Source organism: Micromys minutus, assembly GCF_963924665.1.
Source record: "Micromys minutus genome assembly, chromosome: 2".
NCBI classification, from domain to species: Eukaryota; Metazoa; Chordata; class Mammalia; order Rodentia; family Muridae; genus Micromys; species Micromys minutus.
Window position 1 is genome coordinate 25603039 of NC_137971.1, and position 24596 is coordinate 25627634.

General features: G+C 39.7%; 1 pseudogene across 1 annotated transcript; it reads left to right on the top strand.

Annotated features, from left to right (window-relative positions):
- The first annotated feature begins 12848 nt into the window (after window positions 1-12848).
- On the top strand, window positions 12849-13563 carry LOC308417118 (proteasome subunit alpha type-5-like; annotated as a pseudogene). The gene has a single exon. The product of its transcript is annotated as a proteasome subunit alpha type-5-like (transcript).
- Window positions 13564-24596: the final 11033 nt, after the last annotated feature.

Below are 24596 nucleotides of genomic sequence, written 5' to 3' on the forward strand. Positions count from 1 at the left end.
AAAGACCCAGTAAATATCTTCAACAAAATTATAGAAGAAAACTTCCCTAACCTAAAAAAAGAGATGACCACGAACATACAAGAAGCCTACAGAACCCCAAATAGACTGGACCAGAAAAGCAATTCTTATTGACACATAATAGTCAAAACAACAAATGCTCAAAACCAAAAAAAGAATACTAAAAGCAATAAGAGAAAAGGAACAGGTAACATATAAAGGCAGATCGATCAGAAATACACCAGACTTTTCAACAGGAACAAGTTCCAGCCCAGGTTACTATATCCAGCAAAACTCTCAATCATTATTGTGGTACCTGCACCACGAACAGCTACTCCGAATTGGGCAAAGGCCTGGTAGGGTTTAAAAGAAAGACACAACTCAATTATTCCTGTAACCAGATGTGTTTTATTCCATTTCTAACACCAAGTCCACTGAACTGCACTGACTGTAGCTCTGCAGTATATACCCTTGCAAATTGGATTACAAAGGCAGTATGCAAATTCTCAACTCCAGGGTAAAGGCATCACCCCCTGGGGTGAAGTCTATATCATGATGTAGAAACAGGTGTTGAGTAAGCTTGTGACTGGGCATTAGTATTGCAAAGGAAGGTATGTTTTTCCAAAGTCTAGGCATGCAAGCAGGCAGTTCAGCTAACCCTTAGCCAGGTGGGGGTTGGGCATAATTCCCAACACACCATAGATGGAGAAACCAAGATATTCCAGGACAAAAACAAATTTACAAAATATCTGTCCACAAATCCAGACTGGATATGGAAAACTCATCTCAGCCACAAAGACAGGCACTACCTCAAAGTAAAAGGTTGGGAAAATATTTCTAATCAAATAGTCCCAAGAACAAGCCAAAGTAGGGATCCTAATAATGAATAAAACAGATTTTTCAACCAAAAGTCATGAAAAAGACCACAAGGAAGAACACTTTTTACTTATTAAAGGAAAAAATCTAATAAGGTAAACTCTCAAATCTGAACATCTATGCTCCAAATACAAGAGCACCCCCATCATAAAAGAAACTTTACTAAAGCTCAAAGCATATATTGCACTACACACAATAATAGTAGGAGACTTCAACATCCCACTCTCATCAATGGACAGATCAGGGATGCAGAAACTGAACAGAGACACAGTGAAACTAACAGAAGTTATGAACCAAATGGATTTAACAAACATCTATAGAATATTTCATCCTAAACCAACAGAATATATCTACTTCTCAGCAACTCAAGGCACCTTCTACAAAATTGACCATATAATGGGTCACAAAACAGGCCTCAACAGATACAAGAAGATTGAAATAAACCCATGTATTCTATCATCACTGTGGACTAAAACTGGTCTTCAATAACATCAAAAATCCCACATAAACATGAAAGTTAAACAATGCTCTACTTAATGATACCTTGGTCAACAAAAAATAAGAAGAGAAATCAAAGACTTTTTAGAATTTAATGAAAGTGAAGTCACAACATATCCAAACTTACAAAATACAATGAAAGCAGTGTTAAGGTGAAAACTCATATCGCTCAGCGCCTCCAAAAAAAAAAAAAAACTGGAGAGAGCATACACTAAAAATGTGACAGCACAACTGGATGCTCTAGAACAAAAAGAAGCAGATACACCCAAGAGGAGTAGATAGCAGGAAATAATCATACTCAGAGCTGAAATCAACCAAATAGAAACAAAAAGAAATATACAAAGGATCAACAAAACCAAGAGCTGTTTTTTTAAAAAAAAAAATTCAACAAGATTGATAAACCCTTAGCCAAACTAACCAGAGGGTGCAGAGAAAGTATCCAAATTGACAAAATCAGAAATAAAAGGGAAGACATAACAACAGAAACTGTGGACATTCAAGAAATCATCAGATCATTCTACAAAAGCCTATACTCAACAAAACTGAAAAATGTAGAGGAAATGGACAATTTTCTAGACAGATACCAGGTACCAAAGTTAAATCAGGATCAGATAAACCATCTAAACAGCCCCATAATCCCTAAAAAAATATAAGCAGTCACCAAAAACCTCACAACCCAGAAAAAAGCCCAGGACCTGATGGGAGTAGTGCAGAATTCTATCAGGCCTACATAGAAGACCTAATACCAATACTCTCCAAACTAATCCACAAAATAGAAACAGAAGGAACACTACCAAACCCTTCTTTGAAGCCACAATTACGCTCATTCCTAAACTACACAAAGACCCTACAAGAAAGAGAACTCTAGACCAATTTCCCTTATGAACACTGATGCAAAAATACTCAATACAATTTTTGTAAACTGAATCCAAAAACACATCAAAAAAAATCATTCACCATGATCAAGTAGGTTTCATCCCAAGGATGGTTCAATATATGGAAATCCATCAATGTCATCCGCTATATAAACAAACTAAAAGAAAAAAAATCACATAATTATCCCTCTAGATGCTAATAAAGCATCTGACAAAATTCAAAACCTCTTCATGTTAAAAGTCTTGGAAAGATCAGGTATTCAAGGCTCATACTTAAACATAGTAAAAGCAATATATAGCAAACCCGTAGCCAGCAGCAAAGTAAATGTTGAGAAATTTGAAGCAATCCCACTAAAATCAAGGACAAAACAAGGATCCCCACTCTCTCACTATCTGTTCAATCTAGTACTGAAAGTACTAGCCAGAGCAATAAGACAACAAAAAGAGGTCAAATGGAAAGGAAGAAATTAAAACATCACTATTTGCCAAAGATATAATAGTATACTTAGGTGACCCCAAAAATTCCACAAGGGAAATTTTAGAGCTGATAAACACCTTCAGCAATGTGACTAAATATAAAATTAACTCAAACAAATCAGTAACCTTCCTCTACTCAGAGGACAAACATGCTGAGAAAGAAATTAGGGAAAAGATACCCTTCACAAGAGTCACAAACAATATGAAATACCTTGGTGTGACTCTATCTAAGCAAGTGAAGGACCTGTATGACAAGAACTTCAAGTCTCTGAAGAAGAAAATTGAAGACCTCAGAAGATGGAAAGATCTCCCATGGTCATGGGCTGGAAGGATCAACATTGTTAAAATGACTATCTTGCCTAAGGCAATATACAAATTCAATATAATCACCATCAAAATTACAGAGAATTAGAAAGAACAACTTTCAAATTCATTTGGAATATTAAAAATCCCAGGATAACAAAAACCATTCTCAACAATAAAAAAAAAAACTTCTGGGGGAAACAGCATTCTTGATCTCAAGCAGTATTACAGATCAATTGTGATAAAAACTGCATGGTAGAGAGACAGGCAGGTAGATCAAAGGAATAGAATCAAAGACCCAGAAATAAACCCACACACCTATGGTCACTTGATCTTTGACAAAGGGGCTAAAAACATTCAGTGGAAAAAGGACAGCCTCTTCAACAAATGGTGTTGGATCAACTGGCACTCAGCATGCAGAAGAATGCAAATTGATCCTTTCTTATCTCCTTGTACAAATCTTAAGTTCAAGTGGACCAAACACGTCCACATAAAACCAGATACACTGAAACTAATAGAATAGAAAATGGGGAAGAGCTTAGAACACACAATCACAGGCGAATTTTTCCTGAAAAGATCAATGGCTGATGCTCTAAGATGAAGAATCGACAAATGGGACGTCATGAAATTGCAAAGCTTCTGTAAGGCAAAAGACACTGTCAAAAGGACAAATCGGCAGCCAACATATTGGAAAAAAAATCTTTACCAATCCTACATCTAATAGAGGGCTACTATCAAATATATACAAAGAACTCAAGAAGTTAGACTCTAAAGAATCAAATAATTCTATTAAAAATGGGGTACAGAACTACACAGAGACTTGTTAATAAAGAAATAGCGAATGACTGAGAAGCACCTAAAGAAATGCTCATCATCCCTAGTAATCAGGTAAATACAAATCAAAACAACCCTGAGATTCCACCTCATACCAGTCAGAATGGCTAAGATCAAAAACTCGAGTGACAGCAGACACTGGTGATGATGTGGAGAAACAGGAACATCCCTCCACTGTTGGTAGAATTGTAAACTGGTACAACCACTCTGGTAATCAGTCTGGCAGTTCCTCAGAAATTGAACATATTGCTACCTGGGAACCCAGCTATACCACTCCTGGACATATACCGAAAAGTAGCTCCATCATCAAACAAGAACACATGTTCAACAGTATTCATAGCAGCCTGATTTATAATAGCCAGAAGCTGGAAAAAATAAAAACAAATATCCTTCAACAGAAGAATAGATACAGAAATTGTGGTACATATACACAATAGAGTACTCCTCAGCTATTAAAAACAATGAGTTCATGAAATTTCTAGGCAAATAAATGGAACTTGAAATTATCATCCTGAGTGATGTCTCAGTCGCAAAAGAGAACTCATGGTATGTACTTACTTATAAGCAGATACTAGTCAAAAAAAAAAAAAAAAAAAAAAAAAAAAAAAAAAAAGAAATCATTTATAGAATTTATGAAGCTCAAAAAGAAGGAAGACCAGAAAGTAGATTCCTCAGTCCTTCTTAGAAGGGAGAACAAAACAGTGGAGAAAATACAGGGTCAAATAAAGGAACAGGAATTGAAGAAAAGATCTACAGAGACTGCCTCACCTTGAGAACAACCCCATATGCAGCTACCAAACCCAAGCACTATTGCTGATGCCAAGAAGTGTTTACTGGCAGGAATCAGATATAGATGTCTCCTTAGAAGCTCTCTCAGAGTCATATAGATAGAGATGAGGATGCTTGCCCCTAAGTATCAGATTTAACACTGGGACCCCAATGTTAAAGAGCTAGAGAAAAAAACTGAAAGAGCTGAAAAGTTTGCAACCTCATGGGAAAAATAACATCATCAACCAGCCAAGGCACTGAGGTGGGGAAGGTGATTGGGAGAGGGAACACCTTCATGGAAGCAAGTTGAGAGGGAGAAGAAAAGGGAGTGGGGGTATAACATTTCAATTTTATATGTAAAATTAATTTTATTGAATATTCAATAAAATTGAAAATTAAAAAATGGAGGAAGTACCATCTTCACAGCTCCATTTCGAGGGACTCTAATACTCGAACATGTTTTTATAGGAAGAGATAGGAAATACCCCATGACAATATCCAGGAAGATAAATGCTGAGTAATATCTTTGTCCTATCGTCATCTGTCTATATCCTTTTCAATCTGATCAGAACTTTATAAGCAACCTTGGCTTCCAGTATTCTTCAGAGAATTAAACTTCAAAAAAATACAGTTTTTTGAGATTAAATAACAGGGACAGTCTGTCATTACTATTAATAAGTGGAATACCCATCCCACTCCGAGATCCACAGATCTTTGGATAGTTCATAATATTATTTGGTGTCAGTAGCTCCTTGGGTCCATCAGTTTGTAGCAGGACAGAGGACTGAAGTCCTGTATCTACTAGGAACTGGATAGGTTTCTCTTCCACTTTCAAGGTTACCCTAGACTCAGTGAGAGGGTCTGAGACACATCCCTCTTAGTTACCTTCATCTTGTATGGTCAGAATTTTGGGGCCATGGGACTGGAGGTTCCCTTGTTGGGGTCCCTTTTTCTTCTTGTTGGAACAATCTCTGGACAGTGGCCTTTTTCTTTACAGTAAGCATATTGATTCTTGTCAAGATGCTCTTTCCTAGTGCCAGACTTGGTTCTTAATTCCTCGTTCCTCACTACTACAGCCAGGATACCCTGTAAACTCCTTTCCTGCCTCTTCTGCTTTCTCTCTCTTTCATCTTCTTCCATTTTCTTTCCTTGCTCCTTCTTCTCCTCTATCTCCCTGTTATGGTAAACATTCTCAACAACCTGCAATGAATCCCACAACTTATTCCATAGTCTCTCTAGCCTCTGAAGCCTTTTTAAGACACCTCTACTAATCTTTAAATGCCCTAGTCACAATAACTTTGTGCCCCTTGATGCTGGGGTCAGAGGGTGTATATTGGCAGGATGCCTCCACGAGCTTCTCTAGAAAAGCTAAGGAAGACTCATCTGGTCCCAGCTTAACCTCACATACCATTGTCAAATTGTTGGGCCATCCTGAAACCCTCTTTAGATCTGCCAATAGAGCCTGGTTGTAGAACTTCAGGTGCTCCCTACCTTCAGGAGAGTTGTAGTCCCAGTCTGGTCTTCAGAGAGGGAATCTCTCATCTATTTCAGCAGGGTTCTGAATGGGAATTTCGTTTGCCCCAGAGACTTTTTTCTGGCCTCTAGAATAATATGCTGAAAAAGAAAATCTGTAAAATCTGCTGGCAATCATTCCAGGTAGGCTGATGGGTGAACAAAACAGGATCTAAAAGGTCAGTGAGACCCCTAGGATTATCAGAAAAAAGGGGATCTAGGAGAAAGAAGTCAGAGGAGGAAAAGTTCTGTAGAATCTCTTTCTTTGATGGTGTGAGATCCTATAAAGTGAGGATCTGGGTGGAAAGAGAAGGCAAAAAGGGATGGACCCATGGAGTAGGGTCTTACACCAGATTCTCCCAGACCAGAATGTAAAGAATCTGACTCAAGTGTCTGCCCACGCCTGAACCGAAAATTGTCCTCTTCTTAACATTACTCCAGTAATCTAAGCTTAAATTTAAAGGGGTAGATGTCGTCTCTCCCATGTCTAAAAATAATGTCAGTCCAAGTCCACACACACACACACACACACACACACACACACACACACACACACACACACACTTGTTGATACTTACAATCAACATAGATTAAGACAATCAAACATATAGACATTGCCCCTGCCAGAGGCACAAAAAAAAAAAAAACAGGTAAACAGGCTACCCTGCCAGCAAACACTGACACAGAGTCAACAGACAACTCCCCAGCTCCTGCTGGCCAGAGTCAAAGAGGTTCCAAATGGGGCCTGAAGCATCTTTTAGATTCCCCATAGTCACGACTTACAGACACTCTCGAGGAAACCAAATCCGAGAACAAGAGAAAGACAAAGTCGAGAGAAGATAACTGTGCGGTACCTGAACTTGAGGCCTGTTGAAGCCTCCTGTGTCCTCCATTCACTGGTCTCTCGTGTCCCTTCAGGGAGTCTCATTTCTTCCTGGCCAATGCACCAAATATAATACCCAAATTGAGTCATCTATTTAAAGTTTCCATGAATGAGACGAGAGATTAGGGATTGATGCAAAAGAAGAGGTTTATTAGTTCAGTGTACTGGAGTGGCCTACACCCAGAAGAGAGGCAACCTTGAAAGGTGTTACAAGCATTTTTTATACTTTTTAGTGGTGTAGGTTGCATTAGCAAAGTTATAATTTAATTACATTGGCTAAGCATATTGACCTTTAAACCTTTTGGTTAGTCAGCATATGCATCAGGACCTTAACTGGGACTTTCCAGAGGGTCACATGGCTATCAGTCAGCACATTTTATTATTCTCCTGACAATTGTTTACTCAAGGAAGTCCCTTAGGCCGAGGCAGGGTGAGCCACTGGGCCATTGTTTCCACAGGGTAGACCAGGAGTGTCTTGGGGTAGAGAATTTCCCACTGCACTGAAGGACAGGAGTGTTAAGGGCAGAGAATTTCCCATTGTGACTTCTTCAATAATAAATACCAAATGAGGCCTATGGGTGTAGGTCAATATTCAAAAACTGCCTGTCCTCTGAGAGGAGACACAGCAGCTAACACAAACAGATGCAGAGACCCACGGCTAAACATTAGACAAAGCTGAGGGAGTCTTGTGGAAAAGTTAAGAAAATAACTGAGGAATCTAGAAGGTGAGGGAATGGGGACTCCACAACTAACCTGGATCCTTGGAGGCTCGTAAAGACTGGACCACCAAGCAAAGAGCAAACATGGGCTGGATGTAGGCCACACACACATGTAGCAGATATGCAACTTGGTCTTCATTCAGGTATAACCAAACCTGCTCAGTCAGTCCATAGGTTCTCCAGCACAGGAGTGAAGATTCAAAGAAAAAGGACAATTAGACAACATTGTAGCAGGACCCCAGCCAGTTCTGAGGCTGAGGCAGGTTTATTATTTTCCAATCTGCTTTTATGACACTTTAATTCGATGCAGAATAATATCAGTACTGAGTCAAGGAACAAGCAAGACAATAAACAAAATCCTGTTAACACCTTTCTAGAGGCTAAGCAGGATGACCAAGACAAAAGGACTGCTACAGGTGCTTAGGTTGAGCCTGCTCTGAGCTTTGCATTAACTCAAATGTAAATGTTCTTAATCTGTGCCTATTTCCTGAGCCCAGGCCCAGATTTCTGTCCTGGTAATGTCAAATTCCCCCCAAGTGTATAGAAGCAAGTGGTCCCCAAAAAGCTCTCCAAAAAAATCACCTCAATAACTGACATGGTGTCTCTCCCTGAATTTGTTGCCTTCTAGTGGGTCCTTTCTCCTCACTAGGCTGCCTTGTTGGGTCTCAATGGGAAAGGATGTGCTGTGACTTGATGTATCAGGATGGGTTGGTATCTAGGGGGGCCTTCTTCTTCTCAGAGAAAAAGAGGAGAGGACAGAAATAGGAGCTGTGTAAGGTGTGTACTGGGAGGAGAGGGACTGTAAGCAGGATATTAAATGAATGGGTGAATTAATTAATGAATGAAAGAAAAAAGAAAAGTAAAAAAGAAGAAAAAAAGAAAACAAAGAGATTTTTAAATTGCCTGATGTTCCCACTAGAGTGATCTACACCTTTAATCCTAGCATTCAGGAAACAAAGGCAGGTAGATGGATCTCTGTGAGTCCCAGGATGCATATATAATGAGACCCTGTCTCAAAAAAAAAAAAAAAAAAAGAAAAGAAAAAGAAAAAGAAAAAGCAAGGCAAAGCAAAGTAGACAAAGAAGACATTGTATAATTTGCACAAATCACTGGTTTCGATCTCTAGCACCACAAACAAAAAAGATGATCACATATATAATGATAATATATATATGTAATATTATGAAAAATTAAAAAACATAAGAAAGCAAATAACCAACACAGGTATCTTCAGTAACTCTCTGTCTCCTACAGTTTCCCAGCTCCCCATGCCTCCACTCCATTGCTCTGAATGTACTGCTCTTAGTTTATACTCTATCTGGATAGAATAATAATCACCACGGTCAAAACTTATACCAGAGTATAGAGGACTGATGGTGGGCTTTGAGACAGGATCATTTCATCCTGTCAGTAAACTTTCTTCTCAAGCAGCCAGGGACACTTTAGGCACTGTGGATAATGTAGTCTCTGCTGAATATTTTGTCTATTTTGTTTGTGCTATTGTTTTGTGTTTTTGTCATGATTGAGATAAGATTCCAGGCTTTCTATGTATTAGACATTATATTACTGAGCGGCATCTCCAACCACATTACTGTTGTTTTATAATAACCCTGACCCAAAGACCAAGCAACCAACAAAGGTGATAACTTTATTCATATTATTGAACTGTTTGTTAAAGAGCTATAACTCAAGAAAAAGTGTTGGAAACTTGTGTTCTGGATTGAGTCCCTCTTAAGATATATGAGAGATTTAAGGATAGCTTTGATAATATTTTACATGAATAACATGCTAGGCCAATGTGGTCACCTTATGTAAAAATGTGCTCGACCACAGTCGTCATCTACATCAGGCTCAGAAAACTAAGGAACAAGGAACAGAGTTATTGTTGTTTTGTTGTTGTTGTTGTTGTTGCTGCTGCTGCTGTCGTTAACAGTTTTGTTCTGTTTTGTTTTTTCTAGAACAGTAAGACCCACATTAAGTTCATTCAACATTATCATGCTGGCCAGACTTGTCTCTCCTGAGTAATTTTTTACCCTGCTCCATTCTAGAAAATATCTAATTTAATAATAGATCATACTTTATTAATAGCCTTCTACAAGGTCAGCTCTATCTGGGTAGTAAATACAAGTAACCCTTGTCATCCAACAAGATTTTTAATGTCCCATTATGATGTCAAGTATACCCCTTATTTAATCTTCAAATAACCTCCTGAAGGAAGTATTATTTCAATTTCGTTTTATAGACGTTTCCTTCTCTTTGATTTAAAAAGGAAGAGAGGAGAAGGAAGATACTTAGGAACACCTGGCTGGATAAGGACAGGACTATTAACCAATTATCTTTAGCTCCAAAGACAGGTCTCCTAAGCCCTATGTAGTATGTACCTTCCATGTCCCTTTATCATGGTTTGATGAATCAATTTTCTTAGTTCCATTTCTTTTCTATGCAGGCTCGGCCCAAATATGTCTAGAATGTTGGGGAGGCTCCCCTATGTTAGCAGATTCAAGATCTGAGAATGGATTCAGTTTAAAAACATTGCTTTTTATGTCTTTAAACAAGTAAAAATTTGGAAAATGATACATTCACTCTGTTTCTAAATTCAGAGAGTAGTGTGTGATGAAACTCCAAAAATACTCAAATTCGTGCCAAGGCATCTTGAGCTGGATCTGGGTTTTAGACAACTTAAGATATTTATGAACATTATTTGTAGGAAAACACTGCCTTCTGCAAGTTATAAAATATGTTATCAGTGTTTGGTTCTAGTCGTGTTTCTTAGAAGGACTTTCTCCATCAGAGCTGAAATGCTGTACTTGACATAGTACAAAGTCATCGCAGCTTTGAATCTGAGAACTGGGTATGGTTATCTGTAGCTTTTTTTTTTTTCTGATACTGATCAATAGAAAAGGGTGCCCTGTAAATAAGAGTGAAAGCACCTCTAATTGATTGGCTATCACCTCTGTAAATTATCTATAAAAATGTCACACCCAAGCCAAGAACAAAAAAAAATATCAGCTTCAGGGGTTACACCAGACAGAAAGTTACATAAGGGCCTATGCTTTGCCAGGAAGCTAGTTCTGTGTATGTTATACTCAGAGCCTTTGGTTACAAGTCTTAGACACTAGCCCAGGCTCACAAGAAAATGGGAAAAAGATGAAATTTTCAAGGGAATGGGAATTTCATAGAATGCAGTAGAATCAATTTAGGTAGGTCTGAAAGGGGCTGATGGGAGACAGGAACAGCATGTCTTTGGATCGCCATTTTAAAAGCATATAATAGAAGGAGCATCAGTTAAGAAAAGGTATGAGATCAGTGAGAATCTGAAGGGAAGAAGAGAGGGCAATGGCAATATAATCAAAATACATCATATACTTGGGTGAGGTGTCATAACTTTCTGAGGAGTTGTATGACTTCCTGAGGAGTGCACACACACACACACACACACACACACACACACACATACACACACACACACACACACATACACACACACACACACACATACTCCACATACACACCAAACATGCCACATAACACACACATATAATACTTACCATACAACATGCATACTACAACACACACAAAATACACACACACACACACACACACACACACATACTACTTACCCCAAGAAACCCTACACCAGGCCAAAGAAACAACCACTGGCAGGAGAACTAGAGCTGGAGTCCTGATGGCCAGGGTATAATAAGTGTCATTGTCAACCTGAATGTTTTTCATAAAACAAAGAGAATAAAAAGATCATGACACAAATGTAGCCATGCCAGGGTCTTTGGGTGCCACCTGGAACTCATTTTCTTCCATTTTCCACATACCACTCTTTGGATCCTATCTGGTCTATTCCATGGATGTCACTTGGACCCACTGCTCCTCTCCAGGCTCTGCAACCTCATCATAATCCAGGTCACAGTGTTTTTCACCTGGATTACCAAACTCTCTGTAGGTCTTTCAACTTTCTCTGCCTCTAGACTTGCTGCTTCCAGTCCTTTCTCCACTCTGTGGCTAGAAGTATCTTCCTAAAAGATCCTATTTGAATATAACCAGGTCATATTCAACCATTCAGTGGCTCCCACAGTATTTAAATTAAAGACAAGTTTTTTTATGTGTCTGAAAGAGGCACTGAAGACTGTAACTTCTAGACACAATGTAACTAATGCAACCATGAATTCATAGCACCTGTGATTATTTGAATTGAGCCTGCCCCTGATAGGCCTTCTTAACCTCTATTTGTGTACCTTAAGTGTATTGCTGTATCTCTCTTGCTCTCAGACAAGAAACCTTTCCAATCTATCAACATCTAACTTCACCTTCTCCAAATAACTCAAGGGTGGGAAATGCGTGTGGGGAGCCATGGCTAAGAAAATAGCCAAACTACAGCAATCTTGACACAGCAGCCTATGAGCAGCTGCATCCCCGCCTGTGGGAACCTGACCTTTAGCCTGTGCCTTCCGGGAAACACCACAATGGGCCCTGACAAGAATACCTGCCAGGTGACAAAACAGGATGTTCCAGAAAAAGCATGAGAGTGTTGGAGCTAGACCGCAGCACCACCCTCTTCCGTGTTCTGAAGATTTTATAAAATTCCACTGCATCCTGCCTTCCCCCTGCTTAAGCCTATATAAGCTGTAAGCATTCTATCCTCAATGAAGCCTTGACACCATCCAGACTGACTCTGTGTCATTCTTTACGTGCTTGGCTTCCTTTCTCTCTCACCCTCATGACTTTCAGGACGAAGGCCTCTTCAGGACCCTGAATAACCTGACCTGCTGGACGGGTCAAATGGGCACATAGGACTTGACTCCTTAGTGCTGCATTACAGGCTACTGATGTACTCTGGGAGAGGAGGAAGCACCTACCATCTCAGTTGTGTATCTGCTGAAGATTAGCTGGGAAGAGAGGACATATACATGGGAGGAAAACAGGTGGGAGAAAGTAGGGGTAAGGTCAGTCAGAATGCACTATACACACGCATAAAAGTGTCAAAAGAACAAAATAAAATTTAAAAGACTGTGACTTCAGATCACAGTGCTGCTTTTAGTTTATGTGGCCTTTGGAAACCCCACATAGTCACTGCCACCTCCTCCTGTCCTCACCATGTTCTTCACTCGGCCCACATGTGACGGGGGTATGAATACTTTCTTCTGAAGGAAGATTATTACAAGTGGAATGTGCCATTGAGGCTATCAAGCTTGGTTCTATGGCCATTGGCATCCAGATATCAGAGGGTGTATGTCTAACTGTGGAGAAGAGAATTACCTCCCCGCTAATGGAGCCTAGCAGCATTGAGACAATAGATGCTCATATATGTTGTGTCATGAATGGGCTAATTGCCGATGCTACAACTTTAATTGGTAAAGCCAGAGTGGAGACACAGAACCACTGATTCACCTATAATGAGACAATGACAGTTAAGAGTGTAACCCAGGCTGTGTCCAATCTGGCTTTGCAGTTTGAAGAAGAAAACGCAGATCTAGGTGCCATGTCTTGTTCCTTTGGTGTAGCATTGCTATTTGGAGGAGTTGAAGAGAAAGGACCCCAATTGCTTCACATGGACCCATCTAGGACCTTTGTACAGTGTGAGGCTGTAGCAATTGGCTCTGCTTCAGAGGGTTCCCAGAGCTCCTTGCAAGAACTTTACTGCAAGTCTATGACTCTGAAGGAGGCCACCCAGTCTCCACTCACCATCCTCAAACAAGTCATAAAGGAGAAACTGAACACAAATAACATCGAGCTATCCATGGTGCAGCCTCATCAGAATTTCCACATGATCCCAAAGGAAGAACTGGATGAGGTGATCAAGACCATTTAAGGAGGAGCCATCCTTGGACTTCTGTGGGACAATTTCAGTTCTAACTGCCCTCATACTTTATGAATACGCTCTGCTGCATGTCTGCTCTGGAAGAGCACAAGGTCACTGCATGTCTCCTCTGGAAGAGCACAAGGTCACTGCATGTCTCCTCTGGAAGAGCACAAGGTCACTGCATGTCTCCTCTGGAAGAGCACAAGGTCACTGCATGTCTGCTCTGGAAGAGCACAAGGTCACTGCATGTCTCCTCTGGAAGAGCACAAGGTCACCGCATGTCTCCTCTGGAAGAGTACAAGGTCACTGCATGTCTCCTCTGGAAGAGCACAAGGTCACTGCATGTCTCCTCTGGAAAAGTACAAGGTCACTCCTATAATAAACACCTCATTCCACTTTTTCCACCCATGTATTTTATTTTCTGTTGTAAACATCTCACAATTGAGAAAACTTCTCCAAACCCCTAATCCAGACTTGAATGTTTTACCTGTGTGTTTCCATGGTAACCCACACTTCCTATGGCACCATATACAATATCATTGACTATTCATCCACCCTCTGTTCTCCTGCTACAAACTGTGCTCTGTAAAATTTCAGGCCTATCTGAATTTTAGACTTATATCTAGTGTCTATGACAGACAAGGTCCTAAATAGGTATTTATTGCACAAATATCCTACAATATATTTGTGCATCTTTCTTGCCCCTGAGACAGAAATCTTTCCACTTTTGTATCAGCATCTAACCTCTCCTTCACAATATAATTCCATGCTTCTCATCATCTTCAAAGGATGAGTGCTTTCAATAAGAATATTAACATAGCCACTGCAAAATGGTCCCAACACAGCTATAGGAGAGCAGAGAGAAAATACATTTACTCTCCTCTCATACTTCTTCCCAGAGCTTTCCCGACAGACTACACTCTAAGACTCCATGTCCAAGGTACACCTTTGATACTCCTTATACTACAAACAGTTCTTCTGGAAACAAAAAATGGCTCCAGTTTTAAGAACACCTCTCAAGCCATAGAAGACCCTCAAAGTCTCAGATATAGACCCGATGGCATAATTGTAGACTCACACAGTGCTAGAGATCAATAGGCATTTGATGGCACCCTGCCTGGCTCTGAAGTCTTCTAGACAGGGAAATCAGATACAAGAAATGTGTCTTACCTTAGGTCATAAACCTTTAAAATAAAGAAACTAAAAACAAGCTCAGAATTCACAACGTAACCTCTTTCCACTGTATCAAGAATTCACCTAACGTAAAGCATACTGATAATATAAACATATTGCTCAAAAAATTCTGAATACTCAAGCTCCACATGTCCATGAGGCATATGCTTCCTGGTACAGGATATAGATTCCTATTGTCCTCATGGCTAGAGAGTTCAGCTTTCCCTGTCCTCAGCTTTGCAAGCAGGTTAATTCTGAAAAACATTTTCTGATTGACAGAAACATCTTGCTGAAAGGTAATACAATTAGGGCACACCCTTGAAAGCAATTTAGAGCTGATTCTAACAAATTAACCTTTCTGCAGAAATTGACAGGTCACCTCAGGAAAACCACAAGTAAATCTGTCTTCTAAAACTGAATCCAAGCAGATAGAATTGGATGCCACTTCTACAAATGTCTTTCTTTGCTTTAGTATCATGTTGGCTAACTGTCAGTAAAAGTGAAATGTCTTATTTTTTAAATCTCCATCCTTGATTGCTTCATTCTATGCTCTAGTGAGTAAAATGTCTACTTCCAGAGGTATTTGAGGGGTCCAAATGGCTTGTATTATTTTGCTCAGAACTTTCAATTTTCTCTATAATTGACGAAGAAGTGAATTCAATTTGACAGCAACCAATTAAACATTTCTAGAATGTGCTTGTTTGTACATAAAACTTAGCACATGGTACCTGAGGAGCCAAATAATTCAGTTGTGCATATAAATGAGCCAATACATCTGCCTAAACATACAGTAAATACTTTCCTCCAAGAAATAATCAACGAAGATATCCATTTATGTGTTTATTTATATAGTATTTTATTTAGTATCAGGTATTGTCTTGGGGTTTCTGTTTGCCAGTGCCATGTTAAGCATTTCTAGAATGTACCAAATTTGTACATAGAACTTAGTACCTAGTACCAGACGACCCAAATAATTCACCATGATCTGTGAAGAGACACCATGACCACAGCAATTCTTAAACAGGAAAGCATTTAACTGGCACTGGCTTATAGTTCAAAGGTTTGGTCCATTGTCACCATGGTGGGGAGCATGGTGACCTGCAGGCAGACATGGTGCTGGAGAGCAGCTGGGAGTTTCACATCCCTATGCACAGGCAGCAGGAAAGGTGGCATGGCTTAAGCATCTGAAACCTCAAAGCACCTCCCTCCCCCATACACAGTGACACACTTCTTCCAACAAGGCCACACTTCTTATTAATGCCACTCCCTCGTGACCAAGTGTTCAAATCAATAGGCCATTTTATTCAAACCACTAGAGCTATATACTCCATACTCCCGTGCTCATGGCAAAAATTGAAGGAAAGTCCCTATCCTCGCATCAGGAAGGGAGAGCCAATAGTTACTGCTAGATGCAGTAGGCATCTTGTGTCACCATGGTAACACCTTTATTTCATACTAGTCCAGAGCAGCTGAAAGAAGCATCTCTTATTCTAGATTGAAGTATTGGTTCACACTGTGCCAAAGATGCTACAGCTAGATCTAGACAGTGAGAGTAAAAATAAAAGCAGAAAGAGCTAGAACTTATATGTTTGTACATAATTCTATTTCAACTTTTTCTCTTCCTTCTCTTAACTTCAGCTACAAAATTCACCCTTGATTTCACTTGGCCTTGAATAAAAACAAACAGCTGTCATTTATCATTCAGACAGGCACTGCACTGTGTTCCTGATGGGTTGTGTATTACATCTTAATGGGAACTGTTAGGTCATGTCATTATCTTTATGTCACACATAAGGAACAGACACAAACAAAGGCACTAAGACCTTGGGCCCAGAAAGTGCCGAGGATGGAGGCCAATGGCTCCACCCTCATTATTTCCAAGAACTAATACACCGTCATTTCTTTAGCTGACAACAAAGTTTTGGTGTCCCACTTCCTTCTTGCTCCCCATAAAGCCTTTTTCATTCTAAAGAAATAACAAACATTCTGAAATGACAATAGGTAGTGAGAGAGCAGAAGACAATTAGAAGTACCAAGTAGCATCATCTATAGGTATTTGCACAAGACCTGCAGAAGATGACGTCAGGTAAAAATTCCAACTGAAAAGATGTTTCTGTTGTTAAGAAAGCTTGATACCCTAACCATCAGACTGAACATGAGGAGCCCAATGAAGGAGCTAGAGAAAGGACTGAAGGAGCTGAAAGAGTCTGCAACCCCATGGGAAGAATGAAATTATCAACTAACCAAACCCACCACAGCTCCCAGGGACTAAAACACCAACCAATGAGTTCGCATGGAGAGACCCATGGTCCCAGGTGCATATGCACCAGAGGATGGCATTTTCTGACATCAGTGGGAGGAGAGGTCTTTGGTCCAGTGAAGGTTCATTTACCCAGTATAGGAGAATGTCAAAGGGCTGAAGTGAGAAAGGAAGGCTGGGAGAGGGAGCACTTTCATACAGGCAATAGGAGATGGAATTGTGGAAAAGTGATAACATCTGAAATGTAAATGCAGAGAACATCCAATTGAAAAGAGTTGAAATTAAAAAAGAAAGAAAGAAAGCTTGCTGCCCTTGCAGAGGTCATAAATGTGGTTCTTAGTACTTAAGTTGCGGAGTTCACAACTCCTGTGTGTATGTGTATATACACATATATACAGATATAAACACAATACATAAAAATAAAACATTGTTTATTAAATCGAGGATGATTTAAAGCTCAGAGATCATTGCAAAAGAAGAGGCAAAAATATTGTAAGAGGACTAGGGAGTTTTTTTGTGAGATTGTGTCTTTTAAGAATGCCAGAAGCTACACCAAGAACTCTTACCAACATGACTGCCTAAACATGAGCTGAACAAACACAGACATGCCAAAGAGAACAAGGAGAAGCCCAGAAGGCCTCAACTCTACCCAGAAGAAAACCTGCAAACAACTGAATAATGCTGAGAATAGGAGAACTAGTTTTTCCCAGGGAAGAGCACAGCAATTGGTTATCGAATACCAAATGGTTGGCCATGAAATCATACACACAAATATGATTTCAGGCTCATTAAATTATATTTATTCAATATATATATATATATGAATATACGTATGTTATGTGGTATGTATATTATTATTAATAGAAAGAAGGCCGTGAATTGGGGGAAAAGTAAGTAGAAGTATTTGGGAGGGTTTGGAAGGTGAAAAGAGAAGAAGGCAATGGTATAATTATATTAAAATTAATATTTTTTTAATTCCCGCATGGAAGAGGGTGGGACTTCTGATGCTCCACCCTGAGCTAAAGAGCTATTGGCAGTTGATGGGTGTTAAGGGAGAGTCAAGTTTCTTTGGGTGGTTAGCCACTGACATTCATTTGTATATGGGAAGTGCAATTGAACTCAGTATGCTATTTTTTTTAAAAGTGTAAAGGACATGAAGTTAGGATAAGATGTCAGAAAGATATAGGGAAAGTTAGAATGAAGAAGTAAGGGCGAATACGGTCAAGATACATTTTAAACATAGAGCAAAGTCTGAAGGAAAGACCATCCAGAGACTGCCCCACTTGGGGATCTATCCCATCTGCAGACTCCATACCCAGACACTATTTATTGATCATGCCAAGAAGTGCTTGCTGACAAGAGCCTGGTATAGCTGTTCCCTGAGAGGTTCTGCCAGAGCCTGACCAATACAGATGCAGATACACTCAGCCAAACGTTGGACTGAGCATGGGGAAGGACTGAAGCAAATGAAGAAATTTGCAACCCCATAGGATGAACAACAATATCAACCAACCAGACCACCCAAAGCTCCCAGGGACTAAATCACCAACCAAAGAATACACATAGAGGAATCATTGGCTCCAGCTAGATATGTAGCAGATTTCCTTATCTGACAACACTGAGAGGAGGGCCGCTTGGTCCTGTGGAGGCCCAATGACCCAGTTTAGGGTGATGCTAGGGCACTGAGTCAGGAGCAGATGGCTAGATTGGGGAGCACCCTCATAGACGCATTAGGATGGGGGAGGGGATTAGGGAGTTTGTGAAGGGGAAACTGGGAAGAAGGATAACATTTGAAATGCAAATAAATAAAATAACCAATTTTTAAAAAATGAAAATCATATGTAAAATTTTCAAAGCAGAAAAACCCATCAGACTTATATTTCAAAGAATCAGGGAGATGAGCACACTTAGTTTGAGATAAATATGTGAGCAGGTGACATAACAGCCAACAAAGAAATGTCAAAATATGCTCCTGACTCACCTGTGCCCGCTTAAGAGCTAAGTGCTGGCTGCAGACACTGTAGGATAAACCCGGCATCTCGGCAATGACTGCACACACATCGGTGGCATGAGTCATCCCAGCTCACAAATGATGAAGAGTCTTACGTAACGCCCTCATTCATAAAGCCCTTAATCCTCTTTCAAGAGGGATTTCATTTTAAATCGCCACTGTATTTCTTCCCAAGAAAGAAGGATAGGTGCTACGTGACTCAAGCTAAAGGTGAAGAAACTCAGATCCATCAAAACATGACCCATGTCCTATGATTACCAAACAGTACAGCCTCTGTCTTAATAGGGACTTCTACATAACCCCTCATCACCTGGATGTCTTTCATGTCCCAAAAGGCAATGAGTCCTCCCTCTTCTGAGAAGACCTCCTCCCAAAGTGGTTTTATCACTCTCATCTATGTGCCCCCAAAACATTTTTCAGCTTAGTATAAACCTCAGTCCTGTGTAGTGATTCTGCTTGAACAGACTTGTTGTACTTTTGTATGGGTAGCTAAGGGATTCTCAAACTGCAGCACATCAGCCAAATCTGACCCACTGTTTCTACAGCCCTCAAGCTGATAATAACATGTATTTTTAAAGAGATGTGAAAGATGAAGATAAGAAAAGGCATGTATAATAGTGTCTGTATTTGGTCAACAAAACATAAACACCATCCTCTTTGGCGCTGCCCAGATGCATTATTCTGATGCACATTATATGGGAAGAAATGCAATGATTTCACAACTATGGTTAAGGAGGCAGCTCAGTCGGTAAAGAGTCTGTGGCACATGCATGAGGAACTGAGTTTGGATCCCCAGCGCCCATGTCAAAGCTAAGAGGCATAGAACATGCTTACAATCCCAGTGTTGGGGTTAAAGGGTAGAAACAGATCTCCAGAGTTCACAAGCCAGCCAATCTAAACAATTAGCGTGCTCTCAGCTCAGTAAGAGATCCTGTCTCAAAACATCATATGGAGAACAGAGAGGAACACATACCATCTCCCTCTAGTGTCCACATTCATATGCACACACATGTATGTGGACCCACATGTGCACAAACACAAACAGATGCTCATAATACACTATATACACACAGGAAAACAAAATACATTTTTAAAATAATAAATCTTATTAAGATATAGAACATTTTAAATGTCACAGAAGTCCCCCCTCATTCTCTTCCAATTGTTCCCAACTATCAGAAGCCAACAAACAGCACTTCTGCATTTCTGTAATCACAGATTACCTTTGTCTCTCAGGAGAGTCATGGACATCGGCCCGCACATTATTGTTTACTGGTTGGCTTTTTTTTTTTTCACTAAACATACAAACTTGGAAGGCCATTTAGAGTCCTGAAACTCACCCATACCAGTTTGCAAGAGCCAAGCAATACATTTTGAGGAACTTTGAAAGCTGTTAAAAAGTAGCTAGGCAAATGACACAGTCAATAGGACAAATCAAAAACCTACAGATTGAAAGAAAAAAAAAAACTTCACTAATTCCACATCTGATAGAGGGCTAATATCCAAAGTACAAAAAGAATTTAAGAAGCTAACCACCAAAGAACCAAAAACCCAATCAAAAAAATGGGATAGAGAGCTAAACAGAGAATTCACAACAGAGGAATCTCAAATGGCTGAGAAACACTTAAAGAAATTTTAAAAGTCCTTAGTCATCAGGGAAATGCAAATCAAAATGAGCCTGAAATTCCACCTTACACCAGTCAAAATGGCTAAGATTAAAAAAAAAAAAAAAAAAACCTCAGGTGATAATACATATTGGCAAGGATGTGATGAAAGAGGAACACTCCTCCATTGCTGGTGGGATTGCAAAATGGTACAACCACTCTGGAAATAAATCTAGAAGTTCCCCAAAAATTGGAACTAGATCTACCTAAAGACCCAGCTATACCACTCTTGGGCATATACCCAGAATTTCCCTACCATACCACAGGGGCACCTGCTCCACTATGTTCATAGCAGTCTTATTTGCAATAGCCAGAAGCTGGAAACAACCCAGATGTTCCACAACAGAAGCATGGATATATGAAATATGGTATATTTACACAATAGAATACTACTCAGCTATTAAAAATAAGGACATCACGAATTTTGCAAGCAAATGGATTGTACTGTCTGGTTTTGTGTCAACTTGACACAAGCTGGAGTTATCACAGAGAAAGGAGCCTCATGAAGAAATTGAGGAAATGCCTCCATGAGATCCAGCTATAAGGCATTTTCTCATCTAGTGATCATGCGGGGGAGGGCCCAGCCCATTGTGGGTAGAGGCATCCTTGTGCTGGTAGACCTGGGTTCTATAAGAAAGCAGGCTGAGTAAGCCATGGGAAGGAAGCCAGTAAGTGACATCCCTCCATGGCCTCTGCATCAGCTCCTGCTTCCTGACTTGCTTGAGTTCCAGTCCTGACTTCCTTTGGTGATAAACAGCAATGTGGAAGTGTGAGCTGAATAAACCCTTTCCTCCACAACTTGCTTGTTGGTCATGATGTTTGTGCAGGAATAGAAACCCTGACTAAGACATGGATGGAACTAGAAAATATCATCCTGAGCAAAGTAACCCAGACCCAAATGAACATACATGGTATGTACTGACTGATAAGTGGGTATTAGCCAAAAAAAAAAAAAAAAAAAAAAAAAAAAAAAAAAAAAAAAAAAAAAAAAATTCAGAATACCTCAGATAAAATCCACAGAACTCAAGAAGGTTAATACGCAGAAGGACCCAAGTGAGGATGCCTCAATCTCCGTTGGAGGGAAAAGAAAACAATCACAGTAGGCAGAGAGAAGGAGGGATCTGGGAACAAAGGAGAGAGGGAGGAAAGGAAACAATCATGTATGGGGAGTAGAAACAGAGTGAATGGAAATATGCAACCTGGGGAGGACCCTCTAGAATGTACTGGAGACCTGTGAAGTTAGAGACTCCAAGAACTCAAAGGAATAGACCTTAGATTAAATGCCCACCAGTGCAGAGGGGGAACTCAGAGTCCACCTCCAATAGAAAAACAGGGTATCAAGTGGAGGGCAGGGGTTGCCATCCCACAGTCAAAATCTGTGGCCCAGAATTGTTCCTGTCTGAAAGAACTGCAGGGACAAAAATAAAAAAGAGCCTGAGGGAAAGGAGGTCCAGTGACAGGCCCACATTGGGATTCATCTCAAGGGAGGCTCCAAGGCCTGACATATTACTGATGTTGTGGTGTACTTACAGGCAGGAGCCCAGCATGGCTGACCTCCAAGAGGCCCAACAAGCAGCTAAAAGAGTCAGAAGCAGATACTTACACCCAACCATTGGTCTGAAGTTGGGTACCCCTGTGGTTGAATTAGGGAAAAGCCAGAAAGGAGAGTGAACCCATAAGACTAGCAGTCTCAATTATCTGGGACCTTTGAGCCACCAATTAGGCAGCATACATGAGCTGGTCCGAGGTCCCTGGCACATATACAGCAGAGGATTGCCTGGTCTGGACTCAGTCACAGAAGTACCTAACCCTGGAGAGACGTGAGGCCCCAGGGAGTGGGGCGGCCTGGTGTGGGGGGATTGGGGGGTGTGAATATCTTCTTGGAGACAGGGAAGAGGCATGGGATGAGGAACTATGGGAGGAGGGATTGGGAAGGAACAACAGTTGGACTGTAAAAAAATTAAAGTAATATAAAAAAGAAAAACCACAATAAAAAAAAATAGCTATTCTTTAGCATATATTTTACGGTTCCCAGTTTTGTGTTTTTATGGAATTTTTGTGTTTATGAATGTGTGCATGTGTCTGTATCTGTATATTTCTCTGCTTTTTCTTTGGCTCTTTCTCTTCTGATCAGTTAGTTGGTTGCTTGCTTAGGTCTATTCTGGTTTGTTTTTATTTTATCTAATTTTGTTTTACTATTATTTTTAGATAACTGTATACTAGTGAGCGAGAGAAAGACAGGATGTGGAACTTGGTGGGTGGAGAAGTGGGAAGGATCTGGGAGGAGTTGAGAGATAAGAACCATAGTCAAAATATTTTGCATGAAAGAAAACTATTTTCAATTTTAAAAGTACAAGACAGCTATTCTTTAAATTCAAGCTACCTAGGCTTAGAACAAATAAATTATATTTAAAATATAATACTCGGGATACATAATTTCTGAATTATTTTTTGAATCTCATGATTAATTCCCATGTGCTTATTTTATATATATAAAAGAATCTTTCTCTTCCCAATCCCTTGTCTGTTGGTAATTTGAGATGGACCATGGTAGAAACTATTATGTAAGAGAAATCAGCAAACACTACATAACAGAAGCATTTGTATCCATGGCTACAGAGGCTGCAATTAAACATTCACCACTAGATATATCTATGTTGCTGCACATTTCAGTAGCTCATTTATTTTTATTGCTGGCTATTATGTGGCTATTGTGTGTAACAACTTTCCTTCAATATGACAAAAGACCTGAAAAAAAAATCAATTTACAAGGAAGAAGTATTTATTTTGTCTCACATCATAGCCAGAATGCAATAAGATAAAAGAAGCAAGGGTCCTACAATCCCCCTGAGGATCAGTCCTCACATCTTAAAGGTTCCACTACCTCCCTGTAGCCACACTACAGGCCTTTAGATGGCCTTCCAAGTCCAAACCATGTCGTGATTTAAATGATTGGCTTAAGATGAGAGGCTGGTGAGGCAGGAATGTGCTTGTTGTATGAGCAGAAACCTAATCCCCAGTGCACACATTTAAAAAGCTGAAGAGTGACACGTGCCTGTAGTCCCCAGTACTGGGGAAGCAGAGATAGGAAATGCCTAGGACTTCGAAGCAAACACATCCAGTCAAATTGATGAGTTGCAGGATCAGTAATAGACTCTTCTCCGAAGAAAGTTGAGGGTAAGTTTTATAGACACCCAGCATAGGCCTCTGGACTGTACACTTAAGTGTACAAATGTGCATGGACACTTTCACACACACACATACACACACACACACACACACACACACACACACACACACATACTCAGTTAATTTTTATATATTATTGTTAGTTTTCTGTATTTATGCCAGAACAAGTATTTATTGCTTTGTCATGGTTAAAATAGAGTCTGGTATGTCCTGACATGTTTTGAGATTTAACTCAAGAATTTCTTTAAAAAAGAAAAATGAAAAAAACAAAAATAAATGTACAGATTTTAAGCATTTATGCATAAAAGTATACAAATACATTTTTGTCAGCACTTGGTTTTTTTACAGGTTTGATAGTATGCCTTAAAATCTTACTAGTTACAATGACAATAAAATACATGTAAAACAAGATGTAACCTGGAAATAGTCAAAGATTTTTGGTGTGTAAAGACTAAGTGGAATGATTTTTCTTTTTTTTTTTTTTTTTTTTTTCTTTTTTGGCCTTTATTTTTCTTGAACTTCATATAGTCTGTAAGTTATTTCTGGGGTGTTCAGAGCTTTCTGGGGTTAGTATCCCATTATCAGTGACTACATATTATATCTGTTCTTTTGTGACTGGGTTATCCCACTCAGGATAATATTCTCTGGATGCATCCATATTCTTAAGAATTTCCTAAAGTCATTGTTTCTGATAGCTGAGTAGTACTCCATTGTGTAGATATATCACAATTTTTGTATCCATTCA